The 24,018-nt window shown below is 29.0% G+C and overlaps 2 protein-coding genes across 3 annotated transcripts in view; both read right to left on the bottom strand.

The window, feature by feature from the left end:
- Window positions 1–21,580, bottom strand: part of LOC142329998 (alpha-tocopherol transfer protein-like) — an 89,023-nt gene extending 67,443 nt beyond the window's left edge. The window contains exon 1 of one of the 2 annotated variants that reach the window (XM_075375000.1): window positions 21,356–21,580. The gene's annotated coding sequence lies outside the window, so the exon portion shown is untranslated. Of the gene's footprint in view, window positions 1–21,351 lie in introns of both variants that reach the window. The other variant, XM_075374999.1, reaches the window with a different exon arrangement.
- LOC142330499 (multiple inositol polyphosphate phosphatase 1-like) overlaps window positions 1–24,018 on the bottom strand; it is a 461,575-nt gene that overhangs the window by 197,943 nt on the left and 239,614 nt on the right. The window lies entirely within an intron of this gene.

Below are 24,018 nucleotides of genomic sequence, written 5' to 3' on the forward strand. Positions count from 1 at the left end.
CCCTCCCCTTTCCTTTTCCCCGTTTTCCCTTTTTTCTTTTTTCCATTTTCCCCTTCCCTTTTTACCGTCTTCCCTTTTGCCTTTTTCGATTTTTCCCTCTTTCCCTATTCCGATTTTCTCTTTCTCCATTTTTTCCCCGCACGTAAATCCATCCAGTAGTTTTTTAGTCTAGAGCGGATACACATATCAGAAACAATGAAATGGAATCATAAAATATTTAATATAGCGTGTGTTGCTTTTACGCCCAACAGATAACGCTGTTTTTTTTTTAAAAACATGTTTTTACCTGTCAGGTATATAAACAGTAGGTATATAAAAATACAGAAACGTGTATATATTCGAATGCAATGTTGTGTCAAAACTTCAAAGCAATTTGGTGAAGAACGTTCGCAGATTTAAAATTTTGAACAAAAACATTTACATTTATATATATATATATATGTAGTAGTAGAGATTTACCAGTAAAACACAATGAATTGAATTAATGGGAGGTGAACTGTGAGCCTGTATCACTGTGTGAGCTGGGTTTGAACTGAGTGATTCGAATCAGTTGAATGAATGATATAACAAAAGTAATAGAACTAAATTTACGTTAAATAAAATAATATTAAATAAATTTTTAAAAAAATCTCTAATAATATTGGTCTTCCCATGGGAACTGCGTATGAGGCTAGAGTGGTGAGGTGATCGTCTAGTCTCGCACCATCCATAGTAGATCATCCATCAACTAATAACAAACGGGGTGTGTGTGGGGCTCTGTTTTGGGAGCTGTAATGGAGTGCTCTTATAATATTTTTGCAAACAAAAGTCCGATTTTCAAAATTCAAACGGGGTATTTGTTAGTAGGTTAAAGACTAACTTTTGCAAACATCAAGTACATTCTCGATCTATCAGATCGCGGTTATTTGAAAATGTTGTTACATCTTCGCTACCAATTTTCTGTTTTTCAAAATTCAAACAGGATATTTACAAGTATAGGACAAAAGTACGATAAAAACCAAACTAGAAGAAAAATTAATTGATATACTCAGAAATGAATGTTATTTACATGACTGCCCAAAAAGGAGTGTAATGTAGTTAGGGTGTGTATATGTCTGTTTGTTCCACCGTAGTAGCTCAACGGCTGAACCGATTTAGATGTATGACCCGTGTTGGAATACTTACCGGAAGTCTCATAGGCTCTATGTATATATATATATATATATATATATATATATATTTGTGTGTGTGTGTGTTTAAATAAATTTAAAAAATCTGATGTGTGCACTACCTGACTTCCTTGTACGTCTATTAAATTACATATACACATCTTTTTAAAATGAAAAGCACATAAAATCTTATTTCATTAATAACTTCTGTTTTTTTTTTTCATATATATATATTATATATTTTTTATTGTTATTATTGAATTATTATTTATCGTAAACATTTATTTACGGTCAGAGGTTAATAATTTTATTAATAAATCAATATATTTAAATTAAAATAAAAAATTAAAAAAACGGTAATGAAGTTTGATTCAAACCAATGTGCCTTCGTCTTCTAAGATCCAAATATTTCATTAATTAAAGTTTATTTGGTTATAACTCTGGAACCAATGAAAATAAGTACCATTTATGATATATCGTTGAAAATCTCTCAATGAGGACTTATTAATGCAGTTAATAAAAAGTCCAAAATCCAAGTTCTTTTGGATTTTGGCTTTTATGGACACTTTTGGTCCGGTTGATTGCTATCAAAAGAGTCAGTGCACAAATAGATGTTACAACAGTCCTAAATCCAAAATTTTAACATTCGTTACGCCGAAACTAGTCAAAATGGATATTTCCGTTGAAAACTGAAATTCGAAATTTTACGTGATTACAATATTTTTTTTTTTTTTTAATTTCTTTCACTTTTACAGAATTAATGGAGTAATCCTATACTAATTATAATATTACTTAACTTAATCATACTTAATTTAACATTGTTTTATAATACAATTTAATATTTATTACTTACCTTAACTTATTTAATTTATATTATTTGTAAAAGATGAAAGATTAGGTGTCCACAAGGGTCTTACCCGTTTTGTGGCACCTATTAATCTTTTTAGTTAGAGTAAGGGGAAAAGTAAACAGTTTTATCTTATATAGGAGGATTAGTTTTGGTTCAATTCATGATTTACTCTGGTGGAAACTTATCTTTTCTGCAGTTAAATACAGAGAAGATCAATCGTCGTCAAATATTTATGTTTACTAATAAACCTTTCATCCAGTGCTACCCGCTAAGTTATATATGTAAAAAATCTATTACTATGTTAAGACTAATAGTGTAAAGCATTATAATTAATGCTTTACAATAATTCCTTTACTTCGTACAAGGAAGTAGAAGTTGAAGATAAATTATATTATATACGTATTTGCCACTCGCATGCTGTTTAATTATCCTATATTAAAGAGCAATATTTCTTTTTTTTTGGCAGTGGTTTTGTTTTTACTTTTTAATATTTATTTTTAGTTTAATTATTAGGGTTTTTGGTTTGTCGAGTATAAATTAGATTTAAAAAATTGTTATTCATATTATTTATAATAAAAAACTGATCTCAGAAGGTCTTTACTACCATGAATACGTGTTTTAAACACGTATTTAGATGAAAAATTTGTGTTAGAAAATATAGATTCTTGAACTGTTTATTTATGGATGAAAATTAATCCAAGGTTTTTCTTGAAAAAAATCATCTGGTTTGGTGGCTACAATTTTGAAATAAAAAATTCTAAATATAAAATAAATAAAAGATTTTATATAAAACAATTTTGTATGTAAAAATAATTTTTTGTATCTTTTTTGTGTGGATTCTTCCGTTAAAAGAAAGCGAGAAAGAAATTTTAATTCGATTTTAGTCGGATGGAATAGCGTGTAATATTATAAGTAACTCTAATGATAAAGGAATTAATATTTATAGTAATTGCATCGTTTGCTATTCAAATAAGAAAGTGTTACGTGACTAACTGAATCGTGTAATTTTTAATATATTATTTTTTACAGGAAATCAATAAAAACAGATAAATCTTCTTCTAGGATAACTTAATAATAATTTTGTATTTTCATAATTATTGTTGAGGCACATATTACCATAATTTCTTTTTGAAAATAACCTTTTTACTTTCCCGGCTAATTGATTTAATATGCTGCAGCTGCAGATCTATAAAAGGAAATTATAGAGATCTGGGAAATATTTTGGATATCGGGGATTTCACAAATTTCGACTTTCAAGACCTCCTTAGTTCAAACAACACAAAAAATGTAGAAATTTCCAGTAAATGCATGAATGAAAGTCTATCTGTATTTTAATTGTATTTCCGGACTGGAAATTGTAGGTTAAATTGTGGATAATTAAAGTCATTGATTTTTATAAACTCTTTGGGGGATTTATTTTTGAAGAAAAATTTTTCAAGGGCAAAGCCGGGGAAAGTTAATCAATCCTTATCGACTTTTTTCATATTTTTTTTTTTTTTTACAGAAAGAGCGTTTTATTTTAATTATAAAAATTGTAATACTTATTTATATTTGATTTAATAATCTTAGAAATTTAAGTTAGGAAAGTAGAAATGAAATTTATCATTATTTATTAAAAAAATATATGTTACATGGTTAAAGAAAAGAGAATTATGATTAAGTGAAAAAATATAAGTTATTTTGTCACAATAATTGTATTTAAAGGGGTGTATTAATCGAGTAGTGATTACGATGGGAATTGTTGCATGTTACAATTGCACACTAGTGAAATTAGATGAATGGATAAGATTTTGGGTTTGTGTGTGTAAGTGTGCGTGCGCGAGAAGTATGTTGTGTCAGTTACTGAAAAGTAAAAGTAAAAAGTGTCATGTGATGTGATGCGGTAGAAATGTTATTTAACGTTATTAATGGTCGGCTGAAGATAAGTAAATTCATAAGATTATTTATGTTAAATACTGTGTATAAAATATAATATTATGTTATGTAACGAGAGTGAAAAATTGAAAGTAACATAGTTAAGTACCTATTAATTACACAATAAATATCAAAAAAGTTAGTATGTAATATATATATATATATATATATAAAGATGTAGTGATTTATTTTATTTAGTAAAATAAACGTTTCTGGTTCAAGCCAATGTCGATGAAATAACTTTCGAATTTTTAAGCGAATCTCAAACTGAAATATGATGCTAAAAAATTTTCTTCGTGAGACTATGAAGAAAATAAACGATAAGGGGGAATATAATTACAATTAAAAGTCTATTAAGTAATCGAAAGGTAGGATTTCATTTCCTCCTCTTCCCGATAGTTTTTTTTTTAACCTCCGGGACCACTGTTAGGTATTGCTTCAGAGGATGAGATTAAAAGAAATTTTTGTAGCGTGTGAAAATGCCATGCCTCATCGGTTTGAATCCGACTTCATTTCCTTTTTCTTTTTAAATGAAGAGTACATAAAATTTTATTTCACTAATAACTTCAGATTTTTTATTGTTATTTAATAATTATTTATTGTAAATTTTTTTACAATAAAAAGTCGACGCCCGCACGTCTCACTAAAACAAAAAAATATACATAGTTTTTTCCTGAGCGAAAATTGCTTTCGCGTTATCATCGCCCGGATACGACATGTTTGTGGTAAATAAATAAATATTAAAAACTGATAATTAGAATCTAAATCTCAACAACGTAAAAGTGCATCTTACAAGGAAAAAGCCTGTAACGTTTGCTAAAAGCGAAATAAAAACACAAAGATATATATATATGTATTATTAGTCTCAATTAAAAGAATAAAATTATTATCTGCTATATGGTAAATGGCATAAATAGCTGAAACATACTGCAGTAAACTCAAATATTTGAATATAAATGGACGGGTCTAACAAATCGTAAAACAGAAGATAAAATAATTTCATTATCTCCTAGATTAGTTCCCATGTTAGCCTCTTGTTTAAACTTGCGTTGCAATGCCGCATAACAGATACAATCCACAATGATATGGTGCACTGTTAGTTAGCAGTCGCAAAGTGTATTAACGGATGCATCTGTTTGAGTCATCAGATATCCATGAGTGAACCTAATGTGCTCGAAGTCTGATATGGTCGCTCAAAGCTTCGGTAAAAAAAAAGTTTCTATAAAATTTCTTTCAAATTTTTTTTTTAATTTTCTCATTTTTATTTTTCTAAACTCCATTTCAGTGATTAGCGAATAAAAAGAAATAGGTCTGACAAAATTCAAAATTTATGAAAAATAGTGTCTTGTAGGTCATATTTATTATATAATTTAGATTTTCGGTGAGAAGCATTTTTAATTAATAAATTTTAAAAAAATGTTCTTTCTGTGGGGAGGGATCTCCTGTAATATTTACAATTTTTTTAAATATATGTTTCGATCGAAACTAAAATTATTTCAATTTTTTTTTTTTAACTTCCGGGACCACCGTTATGTATTGTTTCAGAGGATGAGATGAATGACATGTAGCGTGTGAAAATGCTATGCCTGACCGGAATTTTTTTTGTTGTTTGGTACTCGGTAAACGAACGAATAAAAATCTGATGTGGACACCACGTGACTTCTTTGTACGCCTATTAAATTATATATATTTTTTATTACTTTTTTGTTCATATACTTTTTTTTATTATTGAATTATTATTTATTGAATTTTTTTTATAATCAGATTAATAATTATTAATAAATCAATATATTTAAATTAAAAAAAAGTTAAAAAAAAAGAAATGTCGAATTCGAACCGATGTGCTTTCCCCTTGTAAGATCAAAATAATTTATTAATTAAAATTTTATTTGGCTATAACTCTGAAACCAATGAAAATAGGATCAATATGCTATATTGTTGAAAAGCTCTCAATGAGGGCTTATTACTACAGTTAAGAAAAAGCCCAAAATCCCAAAAAATTGGATTTTGGACTTTTTTGGACATTTTTGGTCAAGTCGATTGCAATCAAAAAGGAAGGTGCACAACTAAATGTTACAATAGTCCTAAATTCAAAATTTAAACATCCTACGGCTAATCGTTTTTGAGTTATGCGAGATACGTACGTACAGACGTCACGCCGAAGGTAGTCAGTCAAAATGGGTTTAGGAATGGTCAGAATGAATATTTCCATAAAAATCTGAAAACTGAAATTTTTCGCGATCGTACAAAGAAGTAAAGATCAACATTTAGCGTTAAATTTGTATATCAATAAAAAATTCCAATCCCGGATTCCGACCTGAAATCTTGCGGTTGAAAGTCTGAGAACGTTCTGGTACGGAGGTCGGCTTTAAGAAATCTCTATCTTGTAAAGAAACCAATGTTGCTGTCTATAGAAAAATCTTTAGTTTTATAATTCGTGTACATAACAAACAATTATTGAAATTTATAAAAACAAAATTTTTACTAGAACAAAAATAGTTGAAATAATAATAATAATTTTATTCATGAATTCGTATAAGAATAATAATAGTTTATTATCTTTTATTTTATAATTTATGTAAATTATATTCTCATTACCTCAGGATACATTATTTATACATTTATATTTCAGTAATATAATTAACGCAGATAGATAAGACGGCCTTTTATAATCGTTTTAAAATTGTGCTGAGCGAGCGTATTTAATAATTTCCTCCGATTCATTAAATAACTAAAATTAATTTTGCCTACCACTTTGCTAATGTAACAGTGCTTCTTATACTGTACTTTTGAAAAATAATATCGTATTTATTAACTATTAGATCTACTCGTGTATATCTATATATTTATATATATATATATATAAAACAACTTGTGACTGATTCATAATCAGTGTCCAACAAAAACTGTTGAAGATAAATTGATAAAAAATTTGAATACACGTTCTTCTTACCGTGAAAGTGCACATTAAAAAAAGGATTCTTTGAAATTCCGAGTTTAAAAGGTTAAATTGATTAACAGTAACATTTAATACTTTTTTAATTTGTCGATAACCTAAAAACCAATTTCTAGATTTTTTTGAAATTCGGTCTCGAAAGAAATGAAGAAAGGTAAAGATATTTTCAAGCATGACTGCAAATTTTCTCCATTTCTGACTATATATTAAACGAGATATTCACTAGATTTGGGTTTGCAAATACTGTTCAGATAAATAATACCTAAAAACCATTTTCGGGTTTTTTGAATTTCGATTTTTTAAGGAGGCGACGACGTACGGTGCGGCGGCTTAACCAACACAGCCACTGCTGCTGTGAGCGACGCGATTGGTTACTGTCTCCTTTAGTTACTTGACTAAAAGAACAAAAAATCAAGTAACCATACAGCGCAGGCGAAGGCGCGATGGAGATGCTAACATATAAATAAATAAATAGATAAATATATATATATATTCGTATATATTAAATAATCTTTATCCATATAATTTTATAATATTCCTTCTCATTTATTCCTATAATAACAAGTTAGCCTTATATAATAAAACTAAGAATAACTGTACCGCTTTTAAGCACCAAGCTAATCAACATTTTATGGTTACGTTTCCACTTAAAAATTAAAAAGTTATACTAATCGGTTATTGAAGTAATATAACTAAGAGAAATTTCCAAAAACCGCTTAAAAATCTACAATAGGTAGAGCCTGCCGGCCTCCGTGGCGCGAGTGGTAGCGTCTTGGTCTTCTATCCCGAGGGCACGGGTTCGAATTGCGGTCAGGCATGGGATTTTCACACGCTACAAAGTTGTCATTCATCTCATCTTCTGAAACAATACCTAACGGTGGTCCCGGAGGTTAAAAAATAAGAAAATAAAAATATATAGGTAGAACTTACCCATTTTGACCGTTAAAAATCCTTTTCAGTAGATATTAAGAAATTATTTAAAAATAAATAAATAGAAAAATAAAAATAAAACGTAAAGAGAAACAACTTATGAAGCGTTACAAATAAAAATTATTTTTATATTTATGAAATAAATGGCTGAAAACTTCCTCCCCCACAAATACGTAGACTATACTTTTTCTTTCAACCGGACTATTCACAGTTAAGTTGATTTTTTTTTTGAGGGGCCAGTTTTTATGTTATTTTACAAAAGTCGTTTAAATTTCTTGTAGTCCTTTGCAAGTGATTTTTGTTTTGTTTCTCTGTTTATTATTCTATTGAATATGGTGACAATTTATTTATTTATTAAAACACTTGAATAAATACGAGTAAATATTAGTATATACATAATCACGTCTGCACATGAGCACGTATACTCACACTTACATTTATCGAGTAAATAAATCTTTTATATAAGAATAGTTTTAAATATTTATTAACATAACAACAAGATTAATTTTGTTATATTATCTTCTAAAGGATTTATATCGATTACCTTTACTACAGCTAAATCGATTCCGGATAATTAAGAAATTGGAATTTGAAATGGGAGACAAACAGATGAAAATTATTCTTTAATATATACATAAAAATCTATACATTCATTCATTGTGTTAGCCAATGGCGCAGTTCTTGCCATGTCTGCTCTCCACTTGTTCCTGTCCTATGCAAGAGTTTTTGTTTCCGTTTATTTTCCTCTTATCACAACCCCATCAATCAACTGAAATCTTCTTCTTCTCCTTCCTCTTTTTTCCATTTACCAATCCTTCAACTGGATCTATTAGTAAGCACTTTCTTCTCACACAGTGCCCTAGCCAGTTCCTTTTCCTGTTTAAAATGGTATTTAATATATTCCTTTCCTCTTCTACTTTTCTCAACACCTTCTCATTCGTTACTCTATCCTGCCAACAGACGTTTACCATTTTACGCCACACCCACATCCCAAACGCTTCAATTCGTCGTTTGTCTTCCTTTCTTGAAGTTCACGTTTCTGCACCATAAAGCATAAAACTCCAAATAAAACATCTTGCCAATCTTTTCCTTAAATCTAAATTTAATTTCCCACATAGCAAACTCCTTTTCCTACTAAATGTCTCCTTATCCATTGCTATTCTCCTTTTGATTTCTGTGATACTGCTAAGATCTTCTGTTATGAGGCTACCCAAGTACGTAAATTTCACTACCTGCTCTAGTAAATCAGTCCAAATTCTTACATTAATATTTTCATCTTTGATACCTAGTACCATACATTTTGTTTTCTTTTTATTAAAAAAATAAAATGTATGGTATTAAATTTATACAAACGTATAAAAATTGCTTGTGTTTAAATTTTAAATATGGCCATTCTTGATATCTTCCTCTTTGAAAGAGAAGTACGGCATTTAATTTTAAACGTTGTAAGACAATTTCATTAGAATTTTATAAAGTATTTTTAAAAACAAATTATGAAATATAGACTTTTAATATTTCTTAAAAAGCATAACAGAAACTTTCAGCATAAATTTAGAAAAAAAAAATTGTCTATTGAAGCAACCATTTCTATGTTTTGGATATCTTTTTAAAATTGTGTAGATAACAAAAAGATTCAATTTTCAATTTTTTACGATCTCATTAAAAAATTCGATGAAAAAAAAGAATGTATGATATTCACTCGCGGCTCGATCAGGATATTGAGAAAATTTCTTCAATAACAACATGGCGGCGAATTTTGCGTCAAGTTCTTGGTCTACACTCACGTAAGATTCAGATAACTCAGGAATTAAAGCCATGGGATCATTCTTTGTGTAGACGGTTTGCTGACTGGACTATAGAGCAGCTCGAAATAAATCAAGATTTACTTTTAAAAAAATCATCTTTTCATTTTTGGCTTGATGTCTTTGTAAACAAGCAAAATTTTCTTATTTGGGATGATTCTAATTCACAAATGATTCAACAGCGACCATTATATCCAAAAAAAAAATCAGTGTTTGGTGTGGATTATGGGTTGTTATCGTGTGATTTGATTCCTTTAGACTTTTTTCTCTGGGGATTATGTTAAGTCAAAAGTTTATAGTAACAAATAACTAACGATAAGTGACTTGAAAGTAAATATTCGACGCGTTATTAGTTGAATTCAATCTGGTTATGCGAAAGTCATGCAAATTGTTTTTGATAGACTTTTCTTTATCAAGCCAGGCCAGAAGGTCATAAGAATGATATTTTTTTTCAAACATAATGTACACTTATAAGCTTCAAAGAAAAAAAAAAACAAAAACAAAAAGTTTGATATTCACATAGTTTTTGTGGGGAAATTGAAACTGAAAGTGTAAATTATTTATTTGTATGAAGATATAACTACAAGTTAAAAAAGAAAATAATTATAAAAAAAAACAAAAAAACATTTATTCATATGTACATCATCTACGTTTATTTATTCAAACCTAGAAGTAATAATTTATAGAATAACAGTTTCGTTATTACAAAGTAAGATATATTTATTATTAATGAATGCAAATTTATCAAATAATGTGTTCTTTTTTGTGTTAATTAAAGGTGTAATTATGAAATTTCGTACGTTATGAGACGGCCTTCTCTACGTATTATTAATGTAATTACATTAATGTCATCTATAATCATGTTATACGTGTATTGTTTTATTGTAATTGTAAACAAATGCTGAATTATTCTTGTCGGACTGGATTTATCTTTGCGATGATTTTATAGCTCAGTAATAACGCTTCATAATAACTATAAAAATGGATTATCTGTTATTTTAGTTACAGATCACTTTTATTAAATTCAACAACTTTTTTCATTACTATATAATTTTACTTTAAAAAAATTAAATAAATAAAAAAACTGTATTAATTTTCAACTCGGTTTATGCCGGTGTAAAATGTTAAAAAAATGTTTATTTATTTTCTATTAATCTTTTAATACGTAATTTTTTCCGTTATCTTTATTCGATTTAGTTGTTTTTTTAAATCAATAGTTTTCCAGTTATCGCCTAATTTTCATGTAATAACTATTTCAGTCAAGAATTATTATTAAAAAACAACCTGATACTTTCAGTTAAAAAATGTGCCTAAGAATAAATAACAATTATTGTTATTCTATCACAGGATTAAAACGGCTTAAAAATAAGAATGAAGTTAAATATTTTGTATCAAAGTGGACAATGAACAGTAACTCACTCTAATTTATTAAAGATATAACTTGTACAAGTCACGTTGCATGTTTCCAATGAGTTTGAAGATTAATAACTTGCTTCATAATAAATAAATTGCCAATCTCCGTGGCGGAGTGGTAGCATCTCGGCCTTTCATCCGTAGGGTTCAAATCCCGGTTAGGCATGGCATTTTTCCATGACCATAGCAGTTGAGCTCGTAATCTCAAAGATAAATATAAATAAATAAATAATTAGAATTCGGTATTCTGTGATCCTCACAGCCGTCCAGAATTACAGCTATTTTATTTCTTGGCAGTTGTTATCTTTTCCTTTCAGCAAGTTAGGTTGTAAAGTAATCAAAAAGGGATAATTTTCTTTAATTTTTCTTCTTTCTTCGAAGACAAATTTCAGTAATGAAATTGCAGGGCTAGATTGAAAAAAGTGAGTATGAAGTAAAACCAACATTCCCCTCTCGAATTTATTTGTATTTATATGATTAAATTTATTAAGCTTTAAACTAATCGACAAATATATAATACTACTTGTATAAGTTTTTTCTTTAATAAATTTAGTCCGCGCGCACGTGATGAATATATATTTTTATGCTTACTAATATAATACTGAGAAATTATGTACATAATACAGTTGAACATGAAGTAGGCAGTGGTATAACCCACTGGGTTGATCCAGTGGTGAACGCGTCTTCTCAAATCAGCTGATTTGGAAGTCGAGAGTTACAGCGTTCAAGTCCTACTAAAGTCAGTTATTTTTACGTGGATTTGAATACTAGATCGTGAATACCGGTGTTCTTTAGTGGTTGGGTTTCTATTAACCACACATCTCAGGAATAGTCGATCTGAGACTGTACAAGACTACACTTCATTTACACTCATACATATCATCCTTTTCTTTTTTTTTCTTTTTTCCTTTTTCCCTACTCTCCCCGACCGGATATCCATTTAAGTATACTCAGTCGGGAAGAGTGTCCTTCTACTCAAAGGAAAAAAAAAATAAAAAAATAAAAAATACATATCATCCTCTGAAGTATTATCTGAACGGTAATTACCCGAGACTAAACAGGAAAATGAAAGGTAGTGGTATAAAATCTGGTGTTTAATGAGCTTGTATGGAATACCGTACTCAAAACTCACAATAAAAATTAGATGCGATTAATGTATGATTTATCCTTAAAAATATATATATTGTATTTATATCAGCATGTATTGTACTTTCTATACATGATATTAAGGGCAGATTGGTGTGTTGCCATGCACATAACAAAAGAAATAGTAATTGTCTAGTAAAGGGAATCGAAGGAAAACTTTGATGAGGTACAAATCAGGCGATTCCCAAATACGAGTAAAATAATGATGTAACGAATATTTACTGTCTTTAAACGAAAAAAAAAGTACTAGAGTCATTCGGAAAGTTCTCGACTTGTCACAGAGAAGGCGCAAGTGTAACCAATGACTGTAATATTTATCAAGTGTGGTAATTTAGATGGCTTGCCGCCGAGTTCCAGACGTTTGCGTTTAGTTGTTTGTGACGATTAAGTAAAACAAACAAGTGGTGACATTTTTTGAAAAAACGGATAAATCTGTAAGTTCTGACTCTTATAAAGTACTTTGTATTAATAGGTTTAACGTTGATATACATAAAACAGGACTTAAATTCCACTTAAAAGGATTCTTTCCCTTCATTTCCGACGGTAAAATGTCGGGTGATGAATTTAAACCTTTTCATACGACCACATAAAATGATGAATGCTCGGGACAGCCAAAAATCGCTACGACCTACGAAATCATCACAAAACTCTACAATGTTTTGTTAAATTATTGCTGATTAATTGTTTGTGAGCTTGCTGACATCCCAAACATCTCGATAGACCGGGTCTGCTTTGGACATGAAAAATCTTTCCGCTCGATGGGTACCGCGATTGTGGATTAAAAACGAATTCAACTGAACACTTTTCGCGGGTTTTTGAACTTATTTAAACGCGATTTCTCTGAGTTTCTTCGATATTTTATAAAGTAGATGAAACATGGACTCATCATTACACGCCAGGGAGCAAATGGCAGTCCAAACAGCAGGCGGAAGTACACCGAAGAAATTGCAGGGAACGTCACGGCTATGATTTTTTTTAAGTTTCGTGGTTTGGTGTTCATAGAATATATGGAGAAAGGCAGGATCTTCAAACTTCTCCCAGACATTTGTTCTTATTGCAAAACCATGAGCTTCGAAGAGGTATCTCACGCGCTGTATTTACCGGATTTAGCTTCCAGCGATTACTTTCCCTTTCCAGCCTGAAAAAATCGCTCGCTTAACGAAACTTCACGTCAGTAGATCAGTGCTGAGACAACCGTTTATTTTGGAGAGCTGAACAAATCTTATGCTGAGGATATTAAAAAGTAGAAAAGTCGTCGGTCTAAGTGTTTCCAATTTAAACGTTGAAGAAAAATAAAAATAGCTTCTGAAAAATCTTGTGTTTTCTATTCAGGCGGTAAACATACCAAAATACCCTCGTATATAAATTTATTTTCTGATTCAAGGAGCTGACCTAATTGTGTCTATATTAAAATTCATTTTAAAGACGTAATGTCTGTTTTAACGTAAAGTTTTTCCTTTTCTTTTCCCAAAAATTAAAAATATTTGTGTTTAATGGTGCCAGTGAATTTAAAAAAAGAATTTTTTACTGATTATTTACTACAGTAAATTTTAAAATTCTTACTAAAGTAATAAAATTAAGAAAAAAGTATATTACTATTATTAAATTAATATAATTTGCACATGTCCCGTCGTTACTTTAAAATCGTACCTGTGGGGAGCGATGAACTCGCATCATAAATTATTTACTAATCAGAAATAATTGTTAAAAGTAGAATTTAATCGATTTCGTTTGTACCACAAGAAGAATATTTTACAAATTTCAAAGATTTTTAGTATCAGTTAACTATAAGTGAAATGTTAGATTTTTTGCGTAATTAAAGATAAAGGAACTTCCGGTTCGGTGCAGTGATAAAACTTTTCATCGTAAATCAATTGATTTTGAAGTCGAGAGTTGAAGGTTCAAATCCTAGTAAAGATAGTTGCTTTTATCCGGATTTGGATATTAGATCGCGGATACCGGTGTTTTTTGGTGGTTAGACTTCAATTAACTATACATCTCAGGAATGATCGGCCTGAATTTGTTCATGACTACACGTTAACCGGGACAGTTACACTTACAAATGTAATCTTGATGAGTCGCTAATAAATTCAATTGGTAATGCGACTATAAATAAAAAAAATCCCTTTCCGGACGCCGAAAGGCGGAGGTAGATATCACCGATGCTAAGTAGGGGATAAAAAAGATTTCCACCTTAAAGTTAAGAAAAACTTTAAATTTACTCAATACGACAATGGTTCCATGTGAAAAAAGTTTTATATATTTAGCATACGAAAGCTAATCTTCTTACAATTCTAGCAATATTTTGGTCATCCCTTGGCGTAAGGGTTAGTCATATCAAAAATTGTTTCAAACAGAAGATTTAGGTGATATTTAGAGGACTAATGACCACTTTAAACCGATTCGATAATGTGCCTGTTAAGTGAGGTATGATTTTTTTTTCTTCAAAACCCCATTTTTTCCACCCCCTGGGCCAATGGTGGGTGATATCAAAAAGCTTTACTTAAATAAGTTTTAGATCCTTATTTAAAGAATAGTAGGAACTTTAAATGAATTCGATATGTTACTTAATAAGAAAGTTATAACGATATTCTAATTCGAAAAAGCCCCTCCATTTCCATCCACATGGTCCGATTTTGGCCGTTAAGGAACTCGACCGAGTTTTTGGGACGAGTTATTTTTAAGGAACAATTTGAAAGTGATTTGTGCAATATTACGACAGTTATCGTGTCCACAAGAATGTGAAATATATATATATAAACTTTTGAGGTGACTGTGGTTTTGGGGTCTGGGGGATGTGAAACGCGAAGATATGTCGAAATTTTCCGGAAGTCGAATCATGGTACCCATTACAATAGGTAGCTTTCTTATGAAATTTACCTAATAAGGAAGAAAAAATAAAGGCTAAAAAATAATTCCTACTCAGTTGTATAACCTATACTTTCTGACTACATGGGGAATATTTTTAAAATTTCAAAAATAAATTTAACTGTTTTAATAAGGAAATTATTTTATTCGTTTAAGTGTAATCACCATTAATTTTTTTCGATTTCGATTTATTAGATCAAACATTAAGCGTATTAAACCATGGGTCAAGCAATAATTTTATTTTAAAATATGTAATATATTTGTGTAATTATGTAATATATTTGTCTTGTTTTTAATTAACTGTATTGTAATAGTGTATTAAATCGTATTTTTAATTAGTGTATTATAATACTATAAATCTATGTATCGATGAAGTCGATTTGTTTTTAATTTAAAGGATCACTTCTATAGGGATTTAATTACTAAATACTTTTAATTATGTTAATTAAACTGTTAAATGTTATTTAATTATAAATTATTTTAAACGATTTAAATTGCTTAAATTTACTTTATATAATTATATTAAAGACTGCTAAACTATTTTTTTATAGCTCGGTAGGGTGCAAGCATAACATCTTCTAGTTGTACCTCAAGGAATAAGAGGAGAAAAAATTTATTAGTTGATAAGAATGGGAAAGAGAAAATTGATAATGGTATCTCTTAAATAAGCTGATTTTTTGTATCGGATAAAATTTCATGTTTTAACCATTTTGTTTTTATAATCAATCAGTTTTTGTTTAATTTATCAGTTGCCTTTGTATCATTTTCTATTTACACATAAAATTGATTTTAATCTGCAATTATTTCTAAGAGGTTTTGAATAGTATGAACATTATTAATTAATGATTATAATATTAGTTGTCAAATAATTATTAATTACCTCATTCTAATATCTTTTGTTTATAATTATTAATTAATCTAAAAATATGTTTGTGTAATTTAAAATTTATATATATATATATATATATATATATATATATATATATATATATATAAGATAAAAATAAAAGGTGTACTTGAATAAAATCGTAGAGAATAGAATAACAATTTATTATTTATATTTGTACATTCATGTTAAATTAGAAAACAAGAAATTCAAGGTTTTTTAATTAAAATTATTTAAAAATTCTGGACAGACTTGTATCGGTTTGGTTAAATCATATCTTTTTAATTATTTTAAATAAATTTGTTGTTGAAGTTAATTCATTGGGGGGGGAAATTGAATTTTCTTTACGTTTGAGGTATGAGGAATATGAAAATACCATACACTTGAAATGTAATTTTCTTATATATATGTCTATGTATAAAATTAGTGGCTCGAAAATTTCCAAAACTACCAATTCATTTTCATTGAAATTTAGATATGATGTAGTAGTGTATCTGAATTTTTGTATGTAAAAATTTAATGAGGATTGGCTGAGTCGTTTTTTAGTTACGCTCAATTTAAGGTTGACAAAAAATAATTTAACCTTAATTTGAAGTTGAAGGTGAGTTATGTTGAATTTGTATTGGTTTATTTTTTAAACACTCTTATGCAGTGAGTCACAGTGGTGAGTGAGCTTAAACTTGATATTTGTAAGCTCGTTATTTTTAATTATTTCATCGAAATAAGATTATAATTCAATTTTCTTGTAAACAGAAAATATATTTTTATATTAAATTAAAAAAAAATTATACCACTTTTAGTTTTCTCATTTAATTGTATATTTCTTACGCAAAAAATTATCCAAAATAAAATAATGAAGATTTGCCTTCTTGCGTAGAACTGCGCAAGAATTTTTTAATTTTTATTATTATATTACATTCATAAATACAAATGCATGGTTAAGTTAAAATTTATTAAATATTGAACTAAATTCTTCATATTTATGGGGACCAAACAATGATCTTAAAGTTCATTTTGCTTTTCTGAAAAATCTTTTTGGTTTTTTTGCTGGAATCCCGAAACATGACATGTATCAGAAGTTGATATAAGTATATATAATAAATATGAAATGTGGTGCTACAGGAGAATGTTAAAAGCCAGATGAGTGGATAAAGTAACCAATGAAGAGGTGTTGTGGCAAATTGATGAATAAAGAAGCATTTGGAAAAATATACTTAAAAGAAGAGACAGACTTATAGGCCACATATTAAAGCATCCTGGAATAGTCGCTTTAATATTGGAGGTACAGGTAGAAGGAAAAATTGTGCAGGCAGGCAACGTTTGGAATATGTAAAACAGATTGTTACGGATGTAGGATATAGAAGGTATACTGAAATGAAACGATTAGCACTAGATACGGAATCTTGGAGAGCTGCATCAAACCAGTCAAATGACTGAAGACGAAAAAAAAATTCTATAAAGATGAAAAACTTACTGTTTTAATAAGATGTTATTCGATGCAAAACAATATTCCTGTCATTGATATTACGCGATTAATAATTTCAACATAATCGGATGTCTTTGTTTTATTACAATATTAATAAATATTTAATTTTTTTGTTATTACGCGTGTTCAGGATATGCATTATGTAATATGTAAGGTCAAATACAAATCGGCACGGATAACGAGTATTCATTTCTTTTCCATTTGAGAAATACCACAACATTTCGAGGCTGTAAACTATTAAAAAAAGTAATTATTCCGAAAAAAATAAGTTGAAGATGACCTTGACAAAGGCCTTTAAATAAACAGAATTTTAAAATTATATCCGATGACGGAAATCGTGTAGCGACTCGTATTTTAATTTTATTTTGTTGTTTTTTTTTAAATCTACATTTTCGCTGCGGACCTTCCAGCTCCGAACCGTGTTACCATCGTCACGTTTGCTGATGATACTGCAATCCTGGGTTGTTGACGAAGACCCACAATTAGCCTCAGCGAAGCTCCAATCGGTATTAGACTTAATCGGCGTATGGTTAACAAAATGGATAATAAAGATGAATCAGAAAAAGTCATATTAGTACGGTCAATTTGTATTTTTATTTGAAAATCCTTACCTACCAATTGATCTTTTGTCCATGCGTTAGGGGTGATGAGGGAAGCTTAACTCCAGATTTTAACATCCCCCTCCCATAGATTTATGAAAAACTCGAAAAGTTTTTGAATGCGTTTTTCTCTGAATCTATGCACTTTAGAGAAAAGTTTTTCAAAAACTTTTTGAGTTTTTCAAAAATCTACGGGAAAAGGGATGTTAAAAATCTGGAGTTAAGCTTTCCTCATCACCCCTAACATATGGAAAAAACATCAATCAATAGGTAAGGATTTTCAAATAAAAATACAAATTGACTGTACTATATTACGTTTGCGATGAGAAGAAGTGACTGTCCCCGGGTCCACCTAGATTGCATTTTCATCCCGCCCTCTGATCGTTTTCGGTACCTTGTTTTTTATAAAACCATGTATTTTTTAATCCTTTAAGAGAAAAGAGGAAACAACTGAATACGAGGTATAGGAAGCTTTGTTGTTTATTAGGTAGGAATTCACACTTGTCGCTGTCCAACAAACGTTTAATATACAAGATCATTCTAAAACCGATTATAAATGAATTATATATAAATAAATATATATATATATATATATATATATATATATATATAAAACAACTTATCATGACTGATTCATAATAAACGTCCAGCAACAGCTACTGAAAATAAATTGATGACAATTTTTATACACGTTCTTTTTACGGTGTAAGTGCACATGGAGAAAGGATTTTTTGAAATTCAAAATTTGAATGGGTAAAATGGTGAAAAAATGAAATTTACAATTACTTGAATTTCTCCATAACAAATGAGTATTTGAACTTGATTTTTTAGTGCGTGTATATGTGAATATTTAAAAACCAATTTCTAGATTATTTAAATACTGAGTTGAAGATTAAAATGGATTTTTTAATTTTTCGGTACCAAATCAAAAATATTTACTTCATTTTTTGGTGTGTTTAATATTCATTTGAATATCTAAAACCAATTTTTCGTAATTCGACGTAGAAAGGGGTGAAGAAACGTAACACATTTTAAATAATGATTGCAAATTTTCTCTATTTCTTACTAAACTAAACGAGATTATATTCTCTAGATTTGGGTTTGCAAAACTCTCCAGAAAAATATTTAAAAATTTTCGGTTTTTTTTTTAATTTCAATTTTTTTAAGGGGTGTGATGGTTTATGGCCCGGCGGCTCAACCATTACAGATTCTGCCACTGTTGTATGTGCGACACGATTGGTTGTACCTGCTTCCGGTTACTTGATTAAAAAACATAAAATAATAAAAAACAGATCGCGAATGGAAACGCAAATATCCATATAGAGCAGGCGAAGCCACGAGTTAATACTAGTATATTATAAATATATTTATATACAATCAATATTGAAAACAACAATTGAATGCTTAAAAAAGCACTGATTCTGAAAATTTTATTTTCACTCTATGCCAAATAAATGTTTAAAATTTTTAATTTAGATCGCCATTTTGAAACTCTTAATAATAAAAAGGAAATTTTAGATGAGGAATGAGGAATTATACGACCCTTATTTCAGTTTGAAAATTCTGAGAAACAACCTCCGATTAACCATTAAAATTATTTTTATTACATTTTATATATTTAATTTATTGGGAATATATTTTGTTCTCAAGCTTTATTATGACAGTATGTATGTGAGTGTGTGTGTGTGTGTGTGTGTGTGTGTGTGTGTGTGTGTGTGTGTGTGTGTGTGTGTGTGTGTGTGTATACATTTATATATAAAATACTTCTACTCTAATCGATCTATTTTTCGGTATGAAACTACCACACCCCTAGCTCTCAGGGCGATCCCATGGGAAGCAACTCAAAAATCTTAAATGGAGTTGTAACACTGAAACAAATCATTTTGAACAGCATTGAAAAACAATGATTTTGCCACAAAAAGCTTCATACTAGGACAACCCGAACCAAAATCATAATTATTGAATATTTTAACATTTAATCTGAAAGTGTTCTAGTAATAATGTAAAAGTGGTCAGTACTAATATATCTATGATTTCAGTAACTACAGCAAACTGCCCTATTACAGTTACTAATGAAAAATGAATTTTGTAATGTAGGAAAAATTCGAAGCCTTATCAGAATTCAAACCCAGAATCTTCAGGTTGAAAGACATATTCGATTATAAAGGTGAAAAATAGATCGTTTTGAGATGGGAACATTTGGTGTGGTCTTCGTCTACATTTTGGTTAAGGGTATGTGAGTAACTCGAAAGTTTTACGTCAAAATTTTTGTTTTTCAATGTACTTTAAAATGATATATCACAACCCTATTATCCTTTCCATTTAAAATAAAATATTTGAGTTACCCGCCCCTCATTAGGCAACCCTGGGTGCTTGGGAACACAATGGTACATACAAACAAACAAAAAAATGAATAGTTTCTTGTGTTGGTATAATTGTTAAATTAATTTTTCTATTTTTAACCGTTGAAAAGTTATTTAAGGATTTCTATACTTTATTAACATCTTGTATAAAACTAACGATTTAAATTTATCATTCGATGTAATTTATCATTTTGATAATCAACTTTTTCAACGATAAAAGTTAAAATGTTATTAAATTATAGATTATATGAAAATATGTAAAATTATTGAAACGGTTTTATAATATAATAGTTTATTTAATTTTCTTATAAAACAAAACTAAAAATCCGAAACGGCGCTTAATTTTATTAATAACGGGCACAATAATTTTATTTTAAAAATTATCACGTACCATTTTGCTATCGGTTATGATTTTCCCTTTAATATAATTCATTTAAAATTTATATTAATTATACCTAATTTTAATAAGGGGGAGAGGTATATAATTAAGCTTTATAGATAAATTATTTATTTATTATTTTTTTATTCGGATTATTATTATTTTGTTAAATTTTATATGATCGAATAAATAACAAATTTAAAAAAGGGGAACAGATTAATAGTGATAATTAAAAACATTAGGCTACAACATAAATGTATAAAATTAATTTTATCATTTCTTAAGGATATCTTTTTAAAAAAATTAAGGTAATAGACAAAACTGAACAATAATAATAGATGAAATTTTCAGAAAAACTCAGAAAAGCAAGATCTGACAGAATGAAAAAAGTACTGGGAAGCAAACAAAAAAAAAAGAAAAAGAAAAGAAGAACCAGAGTTGACTAAAGTGGTCCACTGTAACCATAAAATCCTCAAAAAAAAAAAGATAAAAAAATATAAAAAATAAGATAAGTAAATGTTAATTTTTTTTAATAAATAACTATAATTTACATTTTATACTGTGTACTATATAATTCTGTAAAATGATTATATATTAATAAAAAAAATTACCTGTTTTTTTTTTTTTTTTCTATATGCAGCCCGTTGTTTTATAGGTGTTATAGATATCTCTGGTGGTTGTCGACTTCAGTTATATTACACTGAGTAATTAATCAGTTAATTAAATAAGGAGTCGATGGCGCTTATTCGAAGGTACACCTTCGACTGTTATCGCTAACCTCTTTTACGTTCTGTTCGCTACACGACTTCAGTTCTATTTGTGGTTGTTGTAGTCGTAAGGTTGTTGAAACAAAGAGTATATATGAGTGAGAGAGAGAACATTACTTCAAGAGAGGGGAATTAAGTAGTAGGGAGAGGTTTGTTACTTATATTCCCCACTTAAAATTTTTTTACGTGTCATTTTAACTCGACTAAAAATTTTAAAAATTGTAGTTTGCCTCGTTATTTTTGTTAATTTTTGGTCGATTTTAAACCGGTTTTATTATAAAGTAGTATATAAATATAATCTACATAACACGAAGCTTATTAAGTTTATTATTGCTTTCCTTTACTTAAGCGTATTTCCTTACATCTTATTTTTTATTCTAAAGGGGGAAAATAAAGAATTTCCTATCTTTGTTGAAAATGTAGTTTTAAATATTATATTAAATAAACTGTAAAACTATAATTTTAAATTCTGTACAATAAAATAATATATTTAATAATACAGTAAAAAATTCTTTCGTCTTAATAGTATTTCTACTACTCATACAGGGATCATGATGTCAGCAAAAAGATTAATTTAAAAAAATAAAGGCAAGACAAAACTCACGTATTATTTTAAAAATTTATTAAGTCTGAAAAAAGGGCGATCTCTGAAAAAAGGGCAATAGGGTCTGAAAAAAGGGCGTTGTGGTATCGTTTTGGCCTTTCATCCAGAGGTCTCGGATTAGAACCCCAGTCAGTCATGGCATTTTTTATACGCTACAAATTTCCACTGGACAAAATAGCCACAGCAGTCGATGTTTCATCACGTTATAAAAAAATTTGATGTGGACATCGCATGACTTCCTTGTACGTCTATTAAATTGCACATTTCTTTTAAAATGAAAAGTGTATAAAATTTTATTTTACTAATAACTTCTACTTTTTTTATTATTGTTATTATTGAATTATTATTTATGGTAATCTATTTTACAATCAGAGGTTAATAATTATTAATAAATAAATCTTTTTAAATTAAAAAAAAAGTTAAAAAAAAGAAGATGAAGTCGAATTCTAATCGATGTGCCTTCCCCTTGTAAGATCCTCATTAATTAAAATTCCATTTGGCTATAACTCTGGAAAAAAGTACCGCTTACGATATATTTTTGTTGAAAAGCTCTCAATGAGAGCTTATTACTGCGTTAAGAAAAAGTAAAAAAATCCAATTTCTTTTGGATTTTGGGCTTTTTTGGATACTTTTGGTCCAGTCGATTGGAGTCAAAAGGAAGGGTGAACAGCTACAACAGTTCTAAATCCAAAATTTCAACATACTACGATTAATCGTTTTTGAGTTATGCGAGATACATACGTATGTACATACATACGAGCATACATACATACGTACGTACAGTTGTCACGCCGAAACTAGTCAAAATGGGATGGTCAAAATTTATATTTCTGTTGAAATCTGAAAACTGAGATTTTTCGTGATCACAATATATCCTTTTTTCGTACAAGGAAGTAAAAATGGACTGCTCTTTCAATTGGGTGAATGGACCAAAGCGAATCGTGGTAAAATCTTTATCAGAGCAGCACAAAAAATACAATAAATTTAAAAATAAAAAAATACATTTGATTAAAGTCCGTATAAAATTAATTATTTAAAATATAAATACATGAAACAATATTACGAAAAATACGTGAAGGTATATAGAAACGTTAGTTAAAATTTGAGCACATTCTGCGTACAAGATGAATGAGATGGAGAAAATTCAAGGGTTTTTAAATAAATAATTAGTATTACTTAAAAATTCATCAAATTTTGTAATTCTGATTATTCATGAAACCATTTGGATAGAAATGGGCTTATCTGGACAACATTATTCGTTGAACAAACCCATTTTTATGTCGTTGTGGAATTCCTGTACTTTTATGACTTCAATTTCTGCAGTCCTGCCAATAGATTATGTCGTTTACGGGTTAGTAATCTTAGGGCTTCGTCAGTAATAAATAGTCTGTGATGAAACCTATTTTTTCTTCTTGTTAATTTCTAAAAATAGATATCAAAAGCTAGTCGTTATCGAAAGTGTATCGTTTTTAATAATTGTACTGTGGGTCTTATATGGGAAGAAATATGTATCATTGATCTACGGGAAAATCATATTTCCTTAACGTCTTCTAGTTGATATTCCCGGATTTTTGCACACAAATCCTCGTTTCTCAGAGATTATGGTAAATCTGAAATGGAGAATATTCTTGGAAACTTTGTTTGGCACCTCGAACGGATGATGTCTCGGGAATATTTTTAACGACGATGATGTGCTCTTTGTGTAAGAACAGATTAGTTTTCAAAATAAAATAAAATTATTTTTTGCTTTTCCGAGTCATGTACTTCTCCATGGCAAATCTCATAAATATTTACGAAAGGAATTAATAAAATAGGTTGAGAAATAACTAAAATTTAATTCTTCAATCGTGTAGTAACTTCTGTCCAATTTTTTATATATGTATACCATAAATTTCCGTGTAAAAACC

Source organism: Lycorma delicatula, chromosome 9 (genome assembly GCF_047948215.1).
Source record: "Lycorma delicatula isolate Av1 chromosome 9, ASM4794821v1, whole genome shotgun sequence".
Classification (NCBI taxonomy): domain Eukaryota; kingdom Metazoa; phylum Arthropoda; class Insecta; order Hemiptera; family Fulgoridae; genus Lycorma; species Lycorma delicatula.